The sequence below is a fragment of the Jaculus jaculus genome, chromosome 12, assembly GCF_020740685.1.
Source record: "Jaculus jaculus isolate mJacJac1 chromosome 12, mJacJac1.mat.Y.cur, whole genome shotgun sequence".
Classification (NCBI taxonomy): Eukaryota; Metazoa; Chordata; class Mammalia; order Rodentia; family Dipodidae; genus Jaculus; species Jaculus jaculus.
In genome coordinates, this window is record NC_059113.1 from 266,613 (window position 1) to 277,772 (window position 11,160).

At 38.0% G+C, this 11,160-nt stretch overlaps 1 protein-coding gene across 1 annotated transcript in view; it reads right to left on the reverse strand.

The window, feature by feature from the left end:
• The window catches only part of Megf10 (multiple EGF like domains 10), a 215,192-nt gene extending 212,731 nt beyond the window's left edge, over positions 1 to 2,461 (reverse strand). Inside the window, exon 1 of the mRNA XM_045131157.1 lies at positions 1,755 to 2,461. The gene's annotated coding sequence lies outside the window, so the exon portion shown is untranslated. The remainder of the gene's footprint in view (positions 1 to 1,754) is intronic.
• Positions 2,462 to 11,160: the final 8,699 nt, after the last annotated feature.

Below are 11,160 nucleotides of genomic sequence, written 5' to 3' on the forward strand. Positions count from 1 at the left end.
CTAATAAAAGTGGTAATAGAAGCAATGCAATAACAGTTCAGCTCAATAACAAAGTAATAATAGCTAATACCTACCCTAGGTCAGACTTGTTAGAACTTCCCAGGCATTAACTCCTTTAGTTCTTTTAACAACCCTCTGGAGAAAACACCGTTAATAATAGCTAATTTTATAGATGTGCACACAAAGGTCAAATAATGCAAAAACCACACAACTACAAAGTAGCAGAATAAAGAGTTGAACCCAGATCACCTGGCCCCTCTTGAAATTTACCAAAGAAACTCCTTGACCCTGTAGTGACAAAACAAAGAGCACCCTGCTTGCCTGCAGAGCTAATGACCTGGGTTTGATTCTCCAGTGTCCATTTAAAGGCAGATGCACAAAATGACCCATGTGTCTGGAGTTCATTTTCAGTGTGGCTCGAGGCTCTGGCATACCTATTCTCTCTGTTATGTCTTCCATCTCTCTCTGTCTCTGCTTGCAAATAAACAAATAAAAATTTTTTAATGAAAAAAATTAAATTAAATTAAATTAAAAAAAGAAAAAAAAAAGAGCACCCTGCAAGCTGACCCCTGGTCAGGGTAATGGCATTTCTGAATAATGTCATTTAGCTCCAATCTTTTCATTTGTGAGGGGTGAAGGATTTTTATTTGGAAAGACCCAGGTTTCAAGAAAATAAAGAAGGATATACCAAGGACTGTAATTCTCTGTCTGTGTGCTGCATTACCACTGCCTAAAAAATGTAACCTTGGCTAGTTTGGATTCATCAAATCCCCAACTTTCTCTCTAAAGTGAAACACTAAAGACTAGGGTGTGCCGGGCATGGTGGTTCATGCCTTTAGACCCAGTGCTCAGGAGGCAGAGATAGGAGGATCGCTATGAGTTTGAGGCCATCTTGAGACTACATAGTGAATTCCAGGCCAGCCTGGGCTACAGTGAGACCGTACCTCAAAAATATATATATATAATATATATTATATATAACATATATATATATATATACATTATATATATATATATATATATATATAATGTTTTGTGTTGTGTGAGGTTATTTCTGAAAGATGCAGCAAAAATATGACTATATTTCTTTTATTCAAGAGTATCATTGAGGAAAAGATTTTCAGAAAGAAAAATAAAAAGAAATTATTTTCCAAAAGAGGGGATAAAGTTCCGGAACGAAGAGATTAAAGGAAGAAGACCAACGGGGACTACATATTTCTTAAATTATTACAGGGTCTTAAAGAACTCTCCCTTCCAGCATTCCCTGAGAAACCAACTCTGACAAGGACCCCTTGGTCTGTCACCCAGCCTGTAATGTAACCCTGAACCCCTTGAAGATCGCTGGAAGGCAGCCAGACTACACACTGAATATCAAGTCCTAAAGAAAGAAAAGTTTAGGAATCAAGTTAAGATCCCAGAGAAGTGACTCAGATCTGAAAGGAAGGTCCGACCTGAAGCTGCTTTCCGCTCTCGGATTTCCTTTCACCCTTCTATGTCATATGTCAACACAAACACTGCAAAGCAACCCAAGGACGGAAAATGTGCAAAATAAAGTGCAGAATGAGAGCGTTTTCCCCAAAATTCCCTATACAGTTCCAGGAAACGACCAAATACAATCACAATACAATAACACTAAACCTCTGCGAATACCGACCGAGCTCATCACCTCTCCCGGCACCTGGCTAAGGGGGGGACCCCTCAGCCGCTAAGAAGCCTCCCAATGGCCTCCAGAGTTCAGTTTGCTTCGCTCTTACCCAGGTCCCAGGATCTTAAGATTCGCAGCTCAGCCTTTTCCTTGGTGTTCTTCACAGTGCCAGCCAGATGCACAACCGGTTGCAGGAGTAAGTGGCGCTTGGGAAGCTAATATTGGGTTCAGAGATGGAGACGCGTGCTAGGAGACAGTCCCAGCGCCTTTCCAGAGCCCCAATTTCTCACATAGGGTAAGTACTGGCAGCAAACTTGAACAAGGTTTTCCCTGTTTGGCCGGAGATGTTGGAGGAAGAAGGCAGTAACCTGAGCCCGACAGGGTGCGAGCAGTTGCCGCTGCTGCAGCTGCTGCTCCGGACAGTGGCCCTGGGGGGAGGAGGGGTGCCACAGTCCCTCCTGCCACCCACAGGGTGTTTAGCCCGGCTCCTGAACCCCGGATCGCAGGTCGTCCCTGCCTGAGTGCTTCTACTGTCGGAGGGTTACCCTGCCCGGTCACGAAGTTTGTAAACTTGGGATCACCACAGAAGTTGGAGGAAGTGGTAGCAGAGTGTGGTGCCCGTCCGCATCCCGACTCAGGCGGTGAGAATTCTTGGTCAAAGTCCAGAGAGCTGTTCTAGACCCTGCACAAGGTTTTAAAGGGACAGGGCCAGCGCCCCAGCGGCCAACAGAATGGATGGCGGGTCCCCAGTGTTGCTAGGAGAGGCACGCAGCTCTGGGTCAGAGAAGAGATGGGTAACCAATTCATGCCATCTTTTGAGGCGCGCAGCTGAGTGAATGGGATGGTGGGGCGGGAGGAGGGCTTTCGAGGTGCTTTACAGAGGCGGGGGAAAGAGAACTCCTAGGATGCGAAGAACCGCCCCCACCCCCACCCGCCACGCCGCCGCCGGGCCCTCGCGCGGCCCAGAGCCTGGATTTCTTCGGGAATGGCGCCCTCTGCCGACTCGCTAAGGAGGCTGGGGAGACCCAAGGATGGAATCTTGACACCTTTAATCTCTGATGATGGAAATGTTGGAATCTGCTCCTCTGTCCACCTTTCTCTTTCAAACTAAAGAATTTCCCCTCATCCAGTCAACGCAAAAGGACATATACCCGTCTTCACTCAGTATTTTTTTTAATTCACCATATTGTTGCCTGAATCTTCCTTTTAATTGTTGAGTCATATTCCATTGTATGGATATACCACAAATGACATTCTCATTCACTTATTATGAGCATTGATTGTGGTGTGTTTATAATGTGGGGTAATTATGAATAAAGCTGCTAGAAACAAGTCCCTTTCTAGACAGATGTTTCTCTTATTTCTTGGGATGGCATCACCGGTTCCACAGTAGTGTGCAACAATCTAATAGAGATGGTTGGACTATTACATCTTTTACATTCCCATCAGCCATGTATAAGAGTAGTTTCACATACTCCTCAACATTTGGTATTTACTTTGTTTCTATTTTATTTTATTGTAGTCATTCTATTGGATGTATTTAGCAGCATCTTATTGTAGTTTTAATTTTAGTTTGCTAATTACAAAGGGTGACCATCAAAAATGTTTACTACATTTCATTTAATCTGTTCTTTGATAAAAGTGTCAAAATTTTTGTTCAATCTTTATTCAAGTCACTTTCATTCTCTTTACTGAGCTGTGTGAGTCTTTATGTATTTTCAATATTAGTCAGGCTTTTCTTGTGATCTCCTATTAGAAGTTCATCTGTTTCATAAAAAAAATGTATTCAAAGAACCAGCTTTTAGTTTCATTTTTTTCAATGTTCACATATTTTTTTCTTTTGAAATAGTCTTACACTGTAGGCCAGAGTAGCCTGAAACTCACTACATAAGCCCAGATTTATTTCAAACTCATGGCAATTCTGAGACTCCCTGAGACTTCTTAGTGCTAAGATGACAGGCATGAACCATCATGTTTGGCTTTGCTTACATATTTATTTATTTTGTTTGCTTATTTATTTATTTTGGAGACAGGGTCTCAGATGACTTAGGTTGTTTTCCAATTAACTATGTAATCAAAGATGACCTTGAACCTGTGATCTTTATGTCTCCACGTCCAAAGTGCTGAGATGACAGGTGTGTGTCACTACACCTGATTTTGCTAACATATTTTCTATTAACATATGTTGCAGTCCGGTTCGCATTGCTGGTAGAAGTCACCCAACCAAGAGCTGCTTCTGGGAAAAAGAGATTTATTTTGGCTTACAGGCTCGAGGGGAAGCTCCATGATGGCAGGGGAAAACGATGGCATGAGCAGAGGGTGGACATCACCCCCTGGCCAACAGAAGATGGACCACAGCAACAGGAGGGTGTGCCAAACACTGGGATGGGGAAACTGGCTATAAAGCCCATAAGCCCACCCCCAACAATACACTCCCTCCAGGAGGCATTAATTCCCAAATATCCATCAGCTGGGAACCTAGCATTCAGATCACCTAAGTTTATGGGGGACACCTGAATCAAACCACCACAACATATTAACATATTTCATTGATTTTAGTTATCTTGACTATTTCCTTCCATCAGTACACATGAACTTATTTTGTTCTTGTTCTCTCTTTAATTTTTTGTTTGTATATATGTAGTATGTGTGTGCATGTATATGTGTGTGTGTGTGCATATGTATGTGCATGTGTGTGGAGGCCAAAGATCAATGCTAGGTATTTTCTGCAATCATTCTACTCCTTAGTTTTTGAGGCAGGGCCTCTCACTGAACCTAAAACTCACCAATTAGGCTTCACTAGATACCCAGAGAGCCCCAGGAATCCTGTCTCTGCTTCCCCAGCCTGAAATTACAGTGCCCAGAATTTACATGAGTGCTGGGGATACAAATTCAGGCTCTCAGGCTTGAGTGACTTAACTAAGCCATTTTCCCCAGGTCCTTTTGGAGTTTCTTTAATGTTTAATTTCAGATAATTGATTTTCAGATCTTGTTTTTTTAATACTTTTTTATTTCTTAATTATTTATTTATTAGAGAGTGAGAAAGGGAGAGAGTAAGAATGGGCATGCCAGGGTTTCCAGCCACTGCAAATGAAATACAGACATGTACGCCCCCTTGTGCATCTGGCTAATGTGGGTCCTGGGGAATTAAACCTGGGTCCTTTGGCTTTGCAGGCAAGCACCTTAACTGCTAAGCAATCCCTCTGGCCCTTGAGTTTTTTTTTAACACATGGATATATAAAATCTACTTGACCATGTTCCACAAATTTTGATAGTTCATATAATTCAAAGAAAGATTAAAGAAGATATTTTAATCTTTTACAGATTACATAGGACTATATTAATTTCTAAATATTTAAGGATTCTATACACATTTTGTAACTGATTTTTTATTGTATTTTATTGTGAGCATACTCCATAGAACTGAAATCCTTTTACATGTACTGCGGCTTACTTATGATGAACATATGGTCCTTCCTGTAAAATGCTCCATGTGGACCTGAAAATAATGTTCAACTGATGCTGTTGTTGGGTAGAGAGTTCTAAAAATACCAGTTAGGTCTCTAATTAGTTGACAATGTTGTTCTCTTATTGATTTTATTACCTTTATTATGATTGCTATATTAATATAATTGGAGTTTAGATGTGATATTTTGTTATCCAGATAACATAGATTTGTTAATTATAAATTTGTTATTAATTCTGAGTTAAAAAATAAAAAAGTCAATACTTTCATAGTAATTTTATAGGACTGTTTATCTTCATGAAATTTGATTTTTGTATAGACAGTTTATCTTTAGAACTTGTTTTAAGACCTAAGGTAGACTTTATACTTATCTTAGTGTGTTAATTAGCCAGCTCAAATTCATAATATTTAAAATTTTATCAGCAAGCCACAATACTTTTGAATAAATAATTATTAGACATGTGGAAGGAGATAGAAGTCAAAGGCATATTTGAACATACAGTTTTTCTCTGTTCATATTTATTTTCATGCTGTACTATGGTTATTCAACTACAATTATTAAGTCTACAATTTTATTACATTTGGCACTCTAAGTCTACAAGAATTTCATGGAATATGTGGATCTACTACTTTACAAATCTAGAAATAGTCTCATTCCTTCACTTCATCTGTGTAGTAAATTTCATTAAAGAATATCAAGTTGGCCTGCTAGTTCTCTATTTTAACAAACAAGATTAGCATCTTCTGGCTATGATTTTCTTTCTGTGGTACTTTCAAATCATGTTCTTTTAAGGCTGTGATTGAAAATCATGCACAATTACAGAAATAGACCAGAGTTCACTGATATATTTCCCACTGAAAAAGGTGAGAGCATTGCAGGGTTTAAACTTATAAATATGGTAGAAAGTTAATATAGTTTTAATTATCATATCAACAATAACAAGAGGTACACAGCCTTATTTATGGTTTAGGAATAAGAAAATGAACACTCAGATCAACTGCTTTACCCATGATCATCCAGCTAGTAATTGGTAGAGATAGGAAATGACCCCAGCCCATGTTTTCTCTACCACTGCACATACTTCTACAGAAGCTTTTAGGTAAGCTTTGTCTATTTTCTCTTCCTACAACATATACCCAGGCAAGATTGGGAAAGACTTTATTTTGAATAGATGTGCAGAATTGGAAAAGTGGAGCCCCTTGCCCATGAATGTCCCCTCAATTGCTTTATGTCAGTATCCTACTCTTGCTTTAGGTTTTTTGTGCATTCCCTTCTCAATGATGACTCTTATCTGGTTTATTAGGCCATTCTTTTAAAGGTATTAGAAGAAAGGAGAAAGAATAGGGTAATGGATGAGGAAACCATAATGTAGCACTTGGTCTTGTACTAGAAGTTAGAGGGATTTTTTTTTTTTTTTTTTTGAGGCAGGGTCTCACTCTAGCCCAGGCTGACCTGGAATTCACTATGTAATCTCAGGGTGGCCTCAAATTCTGCCTCCTGAGTGCTAGGATTAAAGGCGTGTACCACCACGCCCAGCTAGTTAGAGGAATTGTTCATTTATTTGTTTGTTTTTCAGGTGAGGGTCTCATTATAGAATGGGAGATCATTGCCAGCTATTCCTCTGACAGGAAGTTGATATTTAGACTACATAAAGAATTGCAAAAAACTAAACACTGAGAAAACAACCAGTAAATGGATTAATGAAATGAAGAGATAGCCTGCAAATGAAAAAATACTAATGATCAAAAGATTTTCTAAAACAAATACATTTTATTTATTTATTTGAGAGAGAGAGAGATAGACACAGAGAAAATATGGGTGTGCAAGGATCTCCTACCACTACAAACTCCAGACTCAGGTGCCACTCTGTGCATCTGGCTTTATGTGGGTATGGAGGATTAAACCCAGGCTGTCAGACTTTTGAAGAAAGTGTCTTTAACAGTTGAGCCATCTCTTCAACCCTGATATTTTTTAAAAAATTGTTCATCATCCTCAGCCATCACAGAAATGCAAATTAAAACCACTTTGCATTCTGGGCACAGTGGTACACACCTTTAGTCCCAGCATTTGGGAGGCAGAAGTAGGAGGATCACCTTGAGTTTAAGGCTAACCTCAGACTACATAATGAATTCCAGGTCAGCCTGGGCCCGAGTGAGACCCTCAAGAAACCAAATAATAATAATTATGATAAATAAATAATAATATATAGTGTAAAATATTTGGATTCTTCAAAAAATATTTTTAAATATTCTTTGATATTTTATCTCACCCCAGTGAGAATGGCTATCATTAAGAAAACTAATAACCACAAATGCTGATGAGGATGTGAGGAGAGGGGAGCTTTATTTTAGCTCAAGTAAGAGAGAGCAGAAGATGAATGGAGACAATAAAATGTAGTCCTGAAAATATTTTTATTGGCCCACAAAGGCAGAAAAGGTCAAACAGAGACACAAATAATACAGAAAACAAATGGTAAGATGGCCAAATTAGCAACCACATTATAATTATATTCAATGCAAATGGACTAAATGTTCTAACTAAAAGGCAGAACTATCTATGTTAACAAAAGTCAACTAGATGATGTTTCTAAGAAGCACTCTGAATAAAATCACAGATATTTTGAAAGACATGAAAAATATCTACCATATGAATAAAATAAACAGCTTCCCTAAGATATAAAATGTAAATAATCACTTATTTAAATTTTTTAAGTTTATTTATTTATTTACAAGCAGATGGGGGGGGCAAGAAAAGAGAGGGAGAAAGATAGACTATGGGCACACTAAGGCCTCTTGCCACTGTAGAACTCCAGGTACAAGTGTCACTTTGTGTATTTGCTTCACATGGGTACTAAGGAAACAAACCCAGACTGCAGGCTTTTCAAGCAAGCACCATTAAGCTCTAAACCATCTTCCCAGCCCAATATATTTCTTTTTATCCCTTCCATCTTACTTTAAGTATTCTTTTAATACCATTTTCTTGTGGAAATCCCCCCACATATGTGCACACATCATCAACTTTTGGAATAATAACAATGCCAACATTTTCTTTTATAATAGTCCCATATGAACTAAGTTATTTTTATTTATTTTTAACTTTTCCAGGTAGGATCTTGCTCTAGCCCAGGTTGACCTGAAATTCACTATGTAGTCTCAGGCTGGCCTCGAACTCACAGTGATTCTTTATATATATTTTTTTAACTTTTTATTCTTTTTTTTTAAGAGAGAGCGAGAAAGGAGAGAGAGAGAATTGGAGTGCCAGGACCTCAGGTACTACAATCAAACTTCAGACACTTGTGCCACCTAGTGGGCATGTGCAACCTTGTGCTTGCCTCACCTTTGTGCATCTGGCTAATGTGAAACCTGGAGAGTAGAACAGGCAAGTACCTTAACCTCACAGTGATCCTCTTTCCTCTGCTGCCCAAGTGCTAGGATCAAAGGCATGGCCCACTAAACCCAGCTTATTTATTTTTTTAAACATGTTTCAGGACTGTATACATATGAGTTGGCAGTTAAAGGTGCTTGCTTACAAATCCTGACAGCCTGGGTTTGATTCACTGGGTGCTACTGTCATCTGTTGTTACTCAAGATATGGCAAACCACCTGAATATCATTCCTTCTTAGTATGGCTATCTGATTTTGGTAAGCCTTCTGCTATGAGCAGACTGACTCCTTCAATTCAGAAAAGTTGAATCTTTTGTTTCTTTGATTATTGACTTTCAGTCATTTCTACTGTTTTTCCCCCCTTCTGGAGCTTCTGTGATGATGCATCTCCTCATCCCATCTTTTCCACTTCTTGACTTTCAAATTTCCAACCTTAGTATGCTCAACATTTTGGAAGAAGGTTCCATATGCACTCCATTTTTATTCTAAATCAGAAGATCTATGTTTTTGCCTCTGGATTTCTGCTAAGTCTGAAACTTCAACATTAATATAAAACCTTTTAGAATCTGACTAAAAAAAAAAAATTAACTTTTCCTACAAAGTTCTTGTTCTACAACAGCTCTGTTTAATAGATGCTATTTAATCTGAATGTACACATTCAGTCCACTTCACTTGAACTTCAATTTCATATTTTATCTGAAAGTTTTCTTATCATTACAAAGGAAGAATCAGTCTTTTCAACATAAACAGCCAAGTTGTAAAAGTGCTCATCAGTGCTCTCATTCCCTTTTTCCTGTCATATTCAGTTGAAATGACTCAGCTTCATGGGTATAGCTAAGAAGTTTCTCATGATGATTCACAAATAACCTTGTATCTTATTGTATTTTGGCTCATTTTTCAAGTGTGTGTGTGTTGGGTTTATTTATTTTTTCTAGAATAGGAAAGAAGTCATAAAATGCATTTAGAATACCATTTTTGGAACATAAGTTTCCATTTATGTTAGACTGTGTTAAGAGAAATTCTATATTTGTTTCTATCTTAAGAATAAAAAGGGGTGAAGAAATGGCTCAGTGATTAAGGTACATTCTTGCAAAGCCTAATGACCCAGGTTCAATTCCCCAGTACCCATGTTAAGCCAGATGCACAAAGTGGCACATGCATCTGGAGTTCATTTACAGTAGCTAGAGGCTCTGACATGCCCATTCTCTAATGCTCTCTCTCTCCCCTCTCTTTCCTTGCAAATAAATTTAAAAAAATTAAGAAAAGAATAATAAGGGGTCTAAAGAGATTGCTCAGTGGTTAAAGTTTCTTTTTTTGCAAAGCCTGCTGGCCTATGTTCAATTCTCCAGTACCCATGTAAAGCCAGATGCACAAAGTGGTGAACGTGTTGGGATTTTGTATGCAGTTGCAGGAGGTCCTGGTGCACCCATTCTCTCTCACTCTACAACAAATAAATAGAAACATTTTTTAAAAAGAATAATAAAAGTACTTAAAGTAAAAACTGGATATACTTTAACTTTCTTCCAACAGAGAGGTAAGAAATAGAATAACAAGGAGCTAGGGAGATTGCTCAATGGTTAACAGCATTTTCTTGCAAAGCCTGCTGGTCTGTGTTCAATTGGCCAGTACCCATGTAAAGCAGGTGCGCAAAGTGGTACATGTGTCTGGGTTTTGTATGCAGCTGCAAAGGGCCCTGGTGCACCCATTCTCTCTCACTCTAAAATCAATAAATAGAAACATTTTTTAAAGAATAATAAAAGTGCTTAAAAGGAAAACTGGGTATACTGCAACTTTCTTCCTCATAGAGAGGCAGGAAATTTATTTTTATTTTGACAGTCTTATGAAAAGAGTTGGACAGTCAGGAAAAATTTTAAGTTACTTTCTTCCATCAAAAAAGAAAAAAGTTGTAATGCCTTCCTTGAAACCATCTTTTACAATCTTGAATTTCCTGTCAACATCTGCTGAAAACAACCATGAGGGAGAAAGAACACAGGGAACATCCATATTTTATCCTACTAATATGGTCTATCCTGGTCTGCAAGCACAAGATGTCTTTATGCTGTCAGCTACAAAAATATTATTTCTGTAGGAATGAAACAAGAGTCGAATATATACTATGCTATCACATTGCATGCATACCTAAGCAAAAAAACAAAGAAAACAGCCATTTAATATATAACTCAATTTTGCCTCCAGGGACAGATGAAAAAATTTTATTATAATACCCAAATGGTGCAATACATAAATATACATGGGAAATGTGATAGGACTAAGTAAGGCTTTTTAGGCTAGATGCTGATAGCTAAAAATTTATCACTGCATCCCCCATTCTAGCCATTTATTCCCATAGACATAAAGTAGGTTTTGTTTTTTTTTTATGCAAGGCAGGACTTTGGGGCAAAGGAGAGCAAAATCCATCACCATTTTTCAGCAGACCATTAAATTATAAATTCTATGGAAAGAAGCTTTCAGCTGATATCTTTCAGATGCATTTCAAGAATTATGCCTCATATAGTTTAGTTAATAAACAAGCAAAAATATTAAAGAAATAATAGTAGACAAATAGGTAATTTAATAACTTCAAATGATTCTAAGTGCTTAGATACGTTTGCCCTTTTGAAGTAAATAACTTTTCATTTGGAATTTAAATCTACTTTAATGAACA